Source organism: Solanum lycopersicum, chromosome 7, assembly GCF_036512215.1.
Source record: "Solanum lycopersicum chromosome 7, SLM_r2.1".
NCBI classification, from domain to species: domain Eukaryota; kingdom Viridiplantae; phylum Streptophyta; class Magnoliopsida; order Solanales; family Solanaceae; genus Solanum; species Solanum lycopersicum.
Window position 1 is genome coordinate 25,819,975 of NC_090806.1, and position 13,616 is coordinate 25,833,590.

Sequence of the window (13,616 nt, forward strand, 5' to 3'; positions counted from 1 at the left end):
GTCGCTTTAAGGAAAATTTGGTAAGGCCTATTTCTACGCACTTATAAATCAAGACGTGTTCATGACTGAAATGAATAAACAATTAGAACCAAAAATAGCTCAAGGATTGATTGTGTGACTTGTGTATACACCAAAGCTTGATGATTGAAATATATCAAAGCTATCGATTGATAGAGTATATATGATATATGTTCACTATGGAAAGTTCAAAGGGCTCCTATCCAGATGCAATCATCCTTACTTGCGAATCACGAGATTTTTCATGCATATGTTTTAACAATAGTCATTCCTTATTCATGCGGGGAATTGTTGAATTTTAAAGATATTAACATAAATGAATAGTTGTGACTTTGTCAAAAGGTTGTGACCTTTATGAAAGGTTGTGTATTTTGTAAAGGGTTGTGACCGATTGAAAGGTAGTGCATTTTCAAAGGGTTGTGACCTTTCAAAAATGTTGCGTATCTTTAAAGATTTTGTAACTTTTATCCTTTATTGACTATAAGTAGAGAGGCTTCCTCATATTTTTCTTCACTGAATTGTTTCCTTCTTCTGAATACATTTCTTACAAAATAAAATCGATCAATCGTGTCTATGTGTATAATTCACTGTCATTTTGAGTAGTGAAATTATCAAAGTTTGAGATACCACTACTTGTTTAATGATTAATATGTTTTATCTTGAGAGGAATTAATCTACAACCTCAGTTATTTGAGTGGATTAAATTTTTTAAGGACAATGAATCATGTGGACTTGAATAGTTCTTTTCTTTTTATTTTCATCTTTTATTATTTCTGATTTGATAATATGAATATAGGAGTCAACAAACAGGTGTACGTGCACCCTCAAGGACACGTATGGGTCCACCTCTGTCCGCAAAAGACATGTCCATGCATCATATGTTATATAAAAAAGAAAGTCGCATGCTACATGACTTACAGATTACTCACTTTATAGAACACTTGATCATAAATATGTGAACGTTGAGATTACCTCAGCAATCGAGTCACGTATTCTCACAAGTCATAACAATATGATAAAACTACGGACACATTAAAAATGAGGAAATAGATTCAAAAGAACAAAGAGACCATGTTGGATATTATAGAGATTGCGTAGTGGCTATATGTTATCAAATAATCAAGTTCAAGGAGATAATTAAGAATGTGACAATTTTAGATGTTCAATTAATAATCTCTATTCAAAGGGTCGTCAATGTGGTTTCAAAATTAAAAAATTATATATATATATATATATATATATTATAAGAAATGATATGGAGTACGATGATCCCACTACACAATAACAAGGGGGGCATTAAGAATTGTAACAATTATAAGGATATCAAACTGCTAAGATATAGTATGAAGGTCTGGGATAAGGTGGTGGAGATAAGGGTAAGGAGAGGTGTGTCTATTTAAAGATTCAATTCAGTTTCACGTATGAAAGTTCAACTGCAAACGTCATTTATCTGGTTAGGAGACTATTGGATTAGTATAGGGAGAAGAGGAATCTCCACATGGTGTTTATTGACCTAAATGGTGGAGGATAAATGAGGAAAGCGAGACTAGGATAAATTCGAGCAAGTGAAGAGGAGATGCACGGGTGCCTTAGTGCGTTGGTGTGAGAGTAGGCAAAAGAAATAATAGAGAAAGGCAATTAGATAGTACATGACACAATTTTAGCTTAACGAGGATATGACATTAAAATACGATATCATGGAGGACACGTATTAGTGTAAAGGGTTATTTAAATAGTTGAGAGTCATCTCACTTATTCATTCAAACTAGCAGTCTTAGTATAACTATTAGAGTTTCTTGTTATTCCATCTTTGTTATTCTTTATTGTTTCTTGCATTTCGATTATCGTATTGTTTACATGTTTTTATTTTGCATTTTTTACTTGGCTTCTTCTCTCTCATTTTTTTTATTTTTTCAAAATGGTTTGTTATGTTTTTTCTTGAGCCGATGGTCTATTGGATGCAACATCTCTATCTCCAAACGTAAGTATAATGTGTGTGTAAACACTACCCTCCTCAAACTTCACTTTTGAGAAATTTTGTTGTCCAAGTAGAGAGAATTTTTACTTACTTAAAATACTTTTTAGTTTGAAGTGCAACAATAAATGATTACCTATTTGTATCATTAAAAGTGTATATGTAACGACCCGTTTAGTCAATTTGAGCAACAGACTTCAATTCTGGAAAAACTGGCAGAAGCGACGGACCCCACGACGGATCGTCATGGGCACGCCGGACCGTCGAGGGGGTCTCGTCCCAAAATACTTAGAAAACCTGAAATTGGGTACGGAGGATCAACTCTCTGAACTTTGTGACGGAATGGCAGGACGGACCGTCACAGATGTGACGGACCGTCACAGACCCTTGGAGGAAATTTGGGTCTCTGAACTCTGCGACGACCTGCAGGACGGACCGTCGCAGGCACGACGGCCCGTCACAGGTTACGCAAATCCCAGGCAGAGTCGGATTTTTGGTGGAGTTTTAAGGGACGTTTTTGGACTATTCTTTCCTTAATTATAGACTTCGTGGGTTTATGTTAATAACTCATATTCTTGAGGGTTAAAAGAGGTAACCCTAAGCTAATTAGTGGGGTATTATTGCCACCTTTTATTCTTAGTTATATACTAATTAGGGTAAAAGAAAGAGGGGGAATAAGAAAAATAGAAAGAACAAAGAGAGACAGAGAAAGAGAGAGAGAAACGATCGAGAAGAAGAGGGAAAACGCCAAGCTTTGAGGATTAACTTGCTTGATTTCAATTCTTCGGTGGAGGTAGGTTATGGTTTTCATGCTTTCATAGTAAACTCTTAATAGAGAATGATATGTATTGGTAGTATTGTAAACCCTACTATATGCTTAATTGTATGTTTGCATGAATATGATTGTGTGATTGTGATAAGATAAGCATGATCAAAAATATTGAATCCCAAATCTTGAAAAGAAACTTTAATATACATTATTAATGATGATGCCTTGGTATAGAGAAGGCTTGATGATTTACAGAATGATATTTAGTGGATCGGAGTGTCACGTTCCGACACATAGATTTAGTGGATCGGAGTGTCACGTTCCGACACATGTAGGGGATCGGAGTGTCACGTTCCGACACATGTAGGGGATCGGAGTGTCACGTTCCGACACATGTAGGGGATCGGAGTGTCACGTTCCGACACATAGAATTAGGGGATCGGAGTGTCACGAACCGACATAAGAGGAGGAAAGATAATGAATCTTGAAAGATGTTAATATACTCAATCTAACGAACATGATTCCCAAATGAGTATGGTAGTGGGGCTTGAGTCCTCATGTGTGAATTTGATGGTACTTATTGATGATTATAGTACTTGTTGTTGTTACATGTTGAGTTTTATAGTTGATTTATGATAATACTTGATATATACTGTTCCCTATTTTGAGTTGGCCGATGATATCTACTCAGTACCCGTGTTTGTACTGACCCCTACTTTTATTGTTTTCTTCTAGTTTAATTGTGGAATGCAGCAAACGTGCCGTCATCTTCGACTCAACAGTAATTCAAGCCAGTCTTCGTCACACCGGATCTTCAGGGTGAGCTAACACTTCTAGCTTGGACTGGATCTCCTCCGTCACGTCTTGATGCCTTGAACCTCCGGCACGGACTAGCTTCTTATGTATTTTTAGCTTTTAGAATACTCTTAGTTTAGTCATTTGATTTTAGATGTTCTTGTGGTGATGACTTCCAGATTCTGGGGATAATGATAAGTTTTTGAGTTATAGAAGTTGATTATTGATTTTACTAATGAGTTTAAGTCTTCCGCATTAGTTTCTGTTGTTATTGCATTGAAATGTTAAGGTTAGATTTGTTGGTTCGCTCACATTGGAGGGTAGGTGAGGGTGCCAGTCGCGGCCCGGTTTTGGGTCGTGACAAACTTGGTATCAGAGCATTAGGTTCGTTGGTCTCATCACACAAGAACAGGTCTAGTAGAGTCTTAAGGAACGGTAGGGGGACGCCTTTACTTTTCCTTGAGAGGCTATAAGACTTTAGAAAAAATTTCACTCTTTCATTCTTTCTTTCGTGCTACTACTCGAGTCCAATTGGTATCTAGGCGATACGAATTGGTATCTGACCATCTTCACTCTCTTTCGCAGATGGTTAGAACTAGAGCAACGACTACGCCAACACCAACATCGGCTAGACAAGAAACAACTGAACCAGCCACTGGGGCTGTGGCTCGAGGAAGAACAGCGACAAGGGGCCGTGGTAGAGGTCGTGGGAGGACGTCCTCTAGAGGAAGAGAACGAGCACCTAGCCCATCTGATACTAGGGCAGTGACTCCTCCACCGACTGAGGAAGTAATGAGAGAAAGGGAGGATGGGGAAACTGAACAAGTGCGAAGTGAGGAATTGCCACCCCAACCTACCCCAGAGATGATCAATCAGGTTCTCGCCTATCTCAGTGGGTTATCTGATCAGGGCCAGACACCCCCAGTGTTCTCTGCACCAGCACCTTAGGCTCCGGAGGTACAACATGCGGCTACTATGGCTCCCCGCATGGATGTTCCATTGGAAATAGGCACGTTTCCACGTCTGACTACTGGGCCTATAATGACAAGTGATCAGCATGAACTTTTCAGTAAGTTCTTGAAATTGAAACCTCCGATCTTCAAGGGTCCTGAATTGGAGGATGCTTATGATTTTCTGGTTGACTGTCACGAGCTACTAAACAAGATGGGTATAGTCGAACGGTTTGGTGTTGAGTTCGTGAGTTATCAGTTTCAAGGGAACGCCAAAATGTGGTGGCGGTCACATATTGAGTGTCAACCAATAGAGGCACCACCTATGACTTGGGCCTCGTTCTCTAGCTTGTTTATGGAGAAGTATATCCCCCGGACTTTGAGGGATAGGAAAAGGGATGAAATCCTGAGCCTAGAGCAAGGTAGGATGTCGGTTAATGCTTATGAGGCTAAGTTCCGTGCACTATCCAGATATGCCACTCAACTCTGTTTCAGTCCTCAAGAGTGGATTCGCCGATTTGTGAAGGGGTTGAGGTCAGAATTGCGGATTTCGGCCTTACAGGTAGCGGCAACGGCAAAATCCTTCCAAGAAGTGGTAGACTTTGTGATAGAAGTGGAAGGAGTGAAGCCAGACGACTTCACCACAACACCAACATCAAAAAGGCTTCGAAAGGGAGGTGAGTTTAATGGTTCTTACACTAGAGGACAAGGTTCGGGAAATTACTCAGTCCAACCAATTCAGTCTTCACTACAGACTGTAGTTGGGGGACCACCTCAGACCGGTCAACACTTCTCCGAGGGGCCTAGGATTGACTCCAGAGAATGTTATGGGTGTGGGGAGATTGGACATATTAGGAAAAATTATCCTAGACAAAGTTATAGACCCCCAATAGCTAGAGGTAGAGGTGGTCATGGTAGAGGCCATTTTTCTGGAAGGTGTGGTGGTCGAGGTAATGGTGGTCACCAGAACGGCCGAGGTGATGGGCAAACTAGAGCCACCACATCACAACATGGTAGGGGCAACAGACAGACGAACGATAGGGCCCATTGTTACGCTTTCCCTGGGCGGCCCGAAGCGGAGGCATCTGATGCGGTCATCACAGGTAATCTTCTGGTTTGTGATTGCATGGCTTCTGTATTGTTTGATCCTGGATCCACGTTTTCTTATGTGTCTTCCTCATTCGCTAATGGTCTAAATTTACATTGTGAATTACTTGATATGCCTATTCGTGTTTCTACTCCGGTGGGTGAGTCTGTGGTAGTTGAAAAGGTATATAGGTCTTGTTTGGTGAACTTTGTGGGGAGCAACACTTATGTAGATTTGGTTATCTTAGAAATGGATGATTTTGATGTAATTCTGGGTATGACTTGGCTTTCTCCGCAATTTGCGATCTTGGATTGTAATGCTAAAACGGTGACGTTAGCCAAGCCTGGGGCAGATCCGTTAGTGTGGGAGGGTGACTACACTTCCAATCCGGTCCGCATCGTCTCCTTTCTTCGTGCTTAGAAAATGATTAGTAAAGGGTGTTTAGCTTTCTTGGCACATCTCAAGGATGACACTACCCAAGTACCTTCAATTGAGTCGGTTTCGGTAGTTCGTGAGTTTTTGGATGTGTTCCCTGCAGATCTTCCTGGTATGCCACCGGATAGGGATATTGACTTCTGTATTGATCTTGAACCCGGTACTCGCCCCATTTCTATACCCCCTTATAGAATGGCTCCCGCGGAGTTAAGAGAGTTAAAAGCACAACTTCAAGAGTTATTGAACAAAGGCTTCATTAGACCAAGTGCGTCTCCTTGGGGTGCTCCGGTTTTATTTGTAAAGAAGAAGGATGGGAGTTTTAGGATGTGCATAGACTACAGACAACTGAATAAAGTAACTATTAAGAACAAGTACCCTCTTCCCCGCATTGATGACTTGTTCGATCAGTTACAAGGCACTTGTGTCTTCTCTAAGATTGATTTGCGATCCGGTTATCATCAATTGAAATACGGGCAACGGATGTGCCAAAGACTGCTTTTCGAACGAGGTATGGGCATTACGAATTTGTGGTAATGTCCTTTGGTCTAACGAATGCCCCTGCTGCGTTCATGAGCTTGATGAACGGGATTTTTAAACCATATTTGGACCTCTTCGTGATCGTATTTATTGATGATATATTAGTATACTCAAAGAGCAAGAAGGAACATGAAGAGCATTTGAGAATGGTATTGGAAATGTTGAGGGAGAAAAAGCTTTATGCCAAGTTCTCTAAGTGTGAGTTTTGGCTAGATGCAGTGTCCTTCTTAGGACACATGGTTTCTAAGGACGGAGTGATGGTGGATCCTTCTAAGGTTGAGACAGTGAAGAATTGGGTGAGACCTACTAATGTGTCAGAAATAAGGAGCTTTGTAGGGTTAGCTAGATACTACCGTCGATTTGTCAAGGGATTCTCTTCTATTGCTTCCCAATTGACGAACTTGACTAAGCAGAATGTTCCATTTGTATGGTCGGATGAGTGTGAGGAAAGCTTTCAGAAGCTCAAGACTTTGTTGACTACCGCACCTATCCTTACCTTACCAGTAGAGGGTAAGAACTTCATTGTTTATTGTGATGCATCCTATTCGGGTTTGGGTGCAGTACTAATGCAGGAGAAGAGTGTGATTGCTTATGCTTCGAGGCAATTAAAAGTGCATGAACGTAACTATCCAACCCACGATTTGGAGTTGGCTGCGGTAGTATTTGCATTAAAGCAATGGAGACACTATTTATATGGGGTTAAGTGTGAGGTCTACACGGATCATCGTAGCCTTCAGTATGTCTTTACTCAGAAAGATTTGAACTTGAGACAGAGAAGATGGATGGAACTACTGAAGGACTACGACATCACCATTTTGTATCATCCGGGGAAGGAGAATGTTGTGGCGGATGCTTTAAGTAGAAAAACGGGAAGCATGGGAAGTCTAGCTCACTTGCAAACCTCTAGACGCCCATTAGCTAGAGAGGTTCACACTCTAGCTAACGACTTGATGAGATTAGAAGTAAATGAGAAGGGAGGATTGTTGGCTTCTGTGGAGTCAAGATCTTCTTTTCTTGACAAAATTAAGGGAAAACAATTTGATGATGAGAAACTAAGAAGAATTCAAGATAAAGTATTGCGAGGGGAGGCTAAGGAAGCACAAATTGATGAGGAAGGTGTTTTGAGAATCAAGGGAAGGGTATGCGTACCCCGTGTTGATGATTTGATCAACACTATTCTGACAGAAGCTCATAGTTCAAGGTATTCTATACATCCGGGTGCAACCAAGATGTATCGTGACCTAAAACAACACTTTTGGTGGAGTAGAATGAAGCGTGATATTGTTGATTTTATTGCTAAGTGTCCAAACTGTCAACAAGTAAAGTATGAACACCAAAAGCCCGGAGGAACACTTCAGAGAATGCCCATTCCGGAATGGAAGTGGGAAAGAATTGCGATGGATTTTGTGGTTGGTCTTCCGAAGACAATGGGTAAGTATGACTCCATTTGGGTGATTGTTGATAGGTTAACTAAATCCGCTCATTTCATTCCGGTCAAGGTGACTTATAATGCAGAAAAATTAGCCAAACTTTACATCTCGGAAGTGGTGCGATTGCATGGGGTTCCACTATCCATCATATCAGATAGAGGTACGCAGTTTACTTCTAAGTTTTGGAAAACATTGCATGCGGAATTGGGTACTAGGTTGGACCTTAGTACCGCGTTCCATCCTCAGACCGATGGTCAGTCTGAAAGGACGATTCAAGTGTTGGAAGATATGCTTCGTGCATGTGTGATAGAGTTTGGTGGTCATTGGGATAGCTTCTTACCCTTAGCGGAGTTTTCATACAATAATAGCTATCACTCAAGCATCGATGTGGCTCCATTTGAAGCATTGTATGGGAGGAGATGTAGGTCTCCCATTGGTTGGTTTGATTCGTTCGAGGTTAGACCTTGGGGTACTGACCTTTTGAGGGATTCGATGGGAAAAGTGAAGTCTATTCAAGAAAAGCTTCTAGCGGTGCAAAGTAGGCAAAAAGAGTATGCAGATCGAAAGGTTAGAGACTTAGAGTTCATGGAAGGTGAACAAGTCTTGTTGAAAGTTTCGCCCATGAAAGGGGTGATGCGGTTTGGAAAAAGGGGTAAACTAAGTCCAAGGTACATTGGACCATTTGAAGTACTCAAGCGAGTAGGGGAAGTGGCTTATGAGTTAGCCTTGCCCCCAGGGCTGTCCGGAGTACATCCGGTATTCCACGTGTCGATGTTGAAAAGATATCATGGGGATGGAAATTACATTATCCGTTGGGATTCAGTTTTGCTTGATGAGAACTTGTCTTATGAGGAGGAGCCTGTTGCTATTTTAGATAGAGAAGTTTGCAAGTTGAGGTCAAGAGAGATTGCGTCCATCAAGGTACAATGGAAGAATCGACCGGTTGAAGAAGCCATTTGGGAGAAGGAGGCGGATATGCGAGAAAAATACCCCCACCTGTTTACAGATTCAGGTACTCCTTTTCGCCCTTGTTTTCCTTCTTTTGATCGTTCGGGGACGAACGATGGGTAAATTGGTATCTAATGTAACGACCCGTTTAGTCGTTTTGAGCAACAGACTTCAATTCTGGAAAAACTGGCAGAAGCGACGGACCCCACGACGGATCGTCATGGGCATGACGGACCGTCGAGGGGGTCTCGTCCCAAAATACTTAGAAAATCTGAAATTGGGTACGGAAGATCAACTCTCTGAACTTTGTGACGGAATGGCAGGACGGACCGTCACAGATGTGACGGACCGTCACAGACCCTTGGAGGAAATTTGGGTCTCTGAACTCTGCGACGACCTGCAGGACGGACCGTCGCAGTCACGACGGCCCGTCACAGGTTATGCAAATCCCAGGCAGAGTCGGATTTTTGGTGGAGTTTTAAGGGACGTTTTTGGACTATTCTTTCCTTAATTATAGACTTCGTGGGTTTATGTTAATAACTCATATTCTTGAGGGTTAAAAGAGGTAACCCTAAGCTAATTAGTGGGGTATTATTGCCACCTTTTATTCTTAGTTATATACTAATTAGGGTAAAAGAAAGAGGGGGAATAATAAAAATAGAAAGAACAAAGAGAGACAGAGAAAGAGAGAGAGAAACGATCGAGAAGAAGAGGAAAAACGCCAAGCTTTGAGGATTAACTTGCTTGATTTCAATTCTTCGGTGGAGGTAGGTTATGGTTTTCATGCTTTCATAGTAAACTCTTAATAGAGAATGATATGTATTGGTAGTATTGTAAACCCTACTATATGCTTAATTGTATGTTTGCATGAATATGATTGTGTGATTGTGATAAGATAAGCATGATCAAAAATATTGAATCCCAAATCTTGAAAAGAAACTTTAATATACATTATTAATGATGATGCCTTAGTATAGAGAAGGCTTGATGATTTACAGAATGATATTTAGTGGATCGGAGTGTCACGTTCCGACACATAGATTTAGTGGATCGGAGTGTCACGTTCCGACACATGTAGGGGATCGGAGTGTCACGTTTCGACACATGTAGGGGATCGGAGTGTCACGTTCCGACACATGTAGGGGATCGGAGTGTCACGTTCCGACACATAGAATTAGGGGATCGGAGTGTCACGAACCGACACAAGAGGAGGAAAGATAATGAATCTTGAAAGATGTTAATATACTCAACCTAACGAACATGATTCCCAAATGAGTATGGTAGTGGGGCTTGAGTCCTCATGTGTGAATTTGATGGTACTTATTGATGATTATAGTACTTGTTGTTGTTACATGTTGAGTTTTATAGTTGATTTATGATAATACTTGATATATACTGTTCCCTATTTTGAGTTGGCCGATGATATCTACTCAGTACTCGTGTTTGTACAGACCCCTACTTTTATTGTTTTCTTCTTGTTTAATTTTGGAATGCAGCAAACGTGCCGTCATCTTCGACTCAACAGTAATTCAAGCCAGTCTTCGTCACACCGGATCTTCAGGGTGAGCTAACACTTCTAGCTTGGACTGGATCTCCTCCGTCACGTCTTGATGCCTTGAACCTCCGGCACGGACTAGCTTCTTATGTATTTTTAGCTTTTAGAATACTCTTAGTTTAGTCATTTGATTTTAGATGTTCTTGTGGTGATGACTTCCAGATTCTGGGGATAATGATAAGTTTTTGAGTTATAGAAGTTGATTATTGATTTTACTAATGAGTTTAAGTCTTCCGCATTAGTTTCTGTTGTTATTGCATTGAAATGTTAAGGTTAGATTTGTTGGTTCGCTCACATCGGAGGGTAGGTGTGGGTGCCAGTCGCGGCCCGGTTTTGGGTCGTGACAGTATAAGAACCATCTTCTTCCCTCTTTCTATTATACTCCTAAATTCGTCACTGTTTGATACACTTCTTGGTGGCAGGGGTGTACATGTCCATGTTAGTTTGAGTTTTTCAAATACCAAATTAAATTGTTTGTGTCAGATTTTTTAATATATAAGTCAAACTAAATTAATAAAACTCGAGTTTTTTTCGGATTTCTTTGGATTTTTCAGGTTTGTTCAAATTTTTGAGTTTTTTCAATAAAGTATTCATTCAAACATATACTTTAGTTGTACTGCAAATACTTCTTTAGTCCTACGTAAATGCAACTTATCTACGTTATTTCTCAAGAAAATAGAAAAAAAATGATATGATTAATGACACTAAAATATCCACACAAAAAAATTGTGCAAAACAAATATTGTAAATTAATAAGTCATATAATTAAATCATATATATATATATATATATATATATATATATATATATATATATATATATATATATATATATATATATATATATATATATATAGAGAGAGAGAGAGAGAGAGAGAGAGAGAGAGAGAGAGAGAATTCAAGCATATTTATTATTCTAATTAAAAAAAAGAGTGATGTGGCACCTCTCAATGGCCTATGACTACTTATTTTTTTAGTTTATTCATTAATCAATTTATCAAATAATTAAAAAAATTAATCATATTCATTACACATAATTATATCACATGAAAGTTACAAAAAAGATCTTCATCCATTTGTATTCTCTAATTAATTAACATGTCTCCTCAATGTCCCTCTACTTAATTCTTATTATTTGAATCATCTATAAATAATGTTCACCTATGTTGTTGTTGCATGTTCGTTTATATTTTCTCCAACTTCATATTGTTAGTATTATTTTTTTTATTATTTTTCAGCTTTATGAAAAATTAAAGATATATTTTTTAAAATTTATTCTTGTGCTACAAACAAGAGTTTATCAAGATGAAGAAGAAAGTTTGAAGGCAGTTTAAGATTCATCTAAGGTGATTATCAAAAGTTAATTTGCTATAAGTCATCAAAATGAAGAAGAAAGTTTAATGGCGGTGGAAGATTCATCAAGAGTTTGTTAGATTATAATTTGAAAAAGTAGAAGTTTCAATAATTTACAAATATATAGATGCATTTATTGTTAATTATATAATTTTTTTTCAATTAATAATTTATCCATCAAGATATGTACTCTTCAAGAGCAAGACTATATTATAAAGGACATTTTTTATATCAAGGGCAACATGATCTTCAACTGACTATTTTATTGCTCAAATATATTTATTTGTGACATTTTCATCATACATACAAATTTTTGTCTTTTGAAAATACTATCAATGTTCCATCGATATATTTTATGTATATGACATGTTAATATAACATAATTTCTTGATCAAGATTTTATCATCTTTTGTTTAGTTTCATCTGAATTTAGATGTATAACAAATTTTTTTCTTTTATAGAATTTGAATTGACAAAAAAAAAAGATGAAATCCTCTCCATTAAGTTTTTGTTTTGTATTTGTTAGCACTTATGTAAAATTAGTATATATATATATATGATTATTGGAATCAATTTTCGCAAAGCGTATAATTCTTTTAACTTGATGAAATTTTTCCGACTGAACCAAGTTTCTTCTACTAGTATCCAATTGCAATTAACATATTTTCTTAAGTTAAGAAATTCTAAAAATAGAAAAATAATTATACATAAAGAAAATTGATATTTGTTTAATTAAATTGATTATGAAATTGAAAAGATGATTTTAGTCTCTGCACTAATTAATTTGTTTGATAATTAATTTTTTTTAATATTTATTACAACTCATAAAGTACAAAAACCTTTCTTTATTCACATTTTCTACTTAAATGACATATCTCCTCAACTCCTTTCTATGATTCTCTTCATTACATCTACATTTAGTTTTCTCAAATCAAGGTTTACATGTAGAAAATTTTCACGAATGGATATGTTTTTTTCTCTATTTGTGGTTGTAAGCTTTTGATAATAAGATATACTTTAATTCTAATTTTTAAAAAATAAACAGGGAAATAGTATTGTGTTGCGTTGGTTTTTTTATTAGTTGGTTGGTCCATCTCATGACTTACAAAAATCCTTATCTATTTATATTTTTACTTAAGTTACATTATTTGTATAATAATTCTTTGATAACTAGTAAGAAAATTGTATCTTATAAATTAAAACAATTATGATAAACATTTTAAAGTTTTTTACCTAATTATTACTCATTTTACTTGTTTTTTAGTATGTTCTACTTTATAAGAAAAAATTATCACTAAAATAGTTGTTATCATGATCGCGCGAACCGCAAACATGTTGATTAGTTGATCATAATTTAAAGTATTAAATCATGCTAAAATAAGTTTAGTAAGTATTAGTTACGCAATTAAATATAAAAGAAAGTAAAATTAGAACATATATTTTAATTGTCTAAATCTATGTAAAACTAAAAAGCAAATATTCAATATTATTGTCACTCTTAGTGTTGAATTGATCTTCTTTTTGCAATAATATTAATTTAATTTTTATTTAAACTTTATTATAATTACCAACATGTATGGACATAATCTTTAGTAGATCATTGAGAGTTCTAACTTCCAAACATGAAATAAATATATTAAAAGAGAAAAATTATAAAAAAAAATATAAGAGATATTTAAATATTATATCAAAATAAGTATTTTTACGTATAAAATAAGATTTTAAAATAATATATATAATATCGGGTTGATATTTTTAGTTGAAA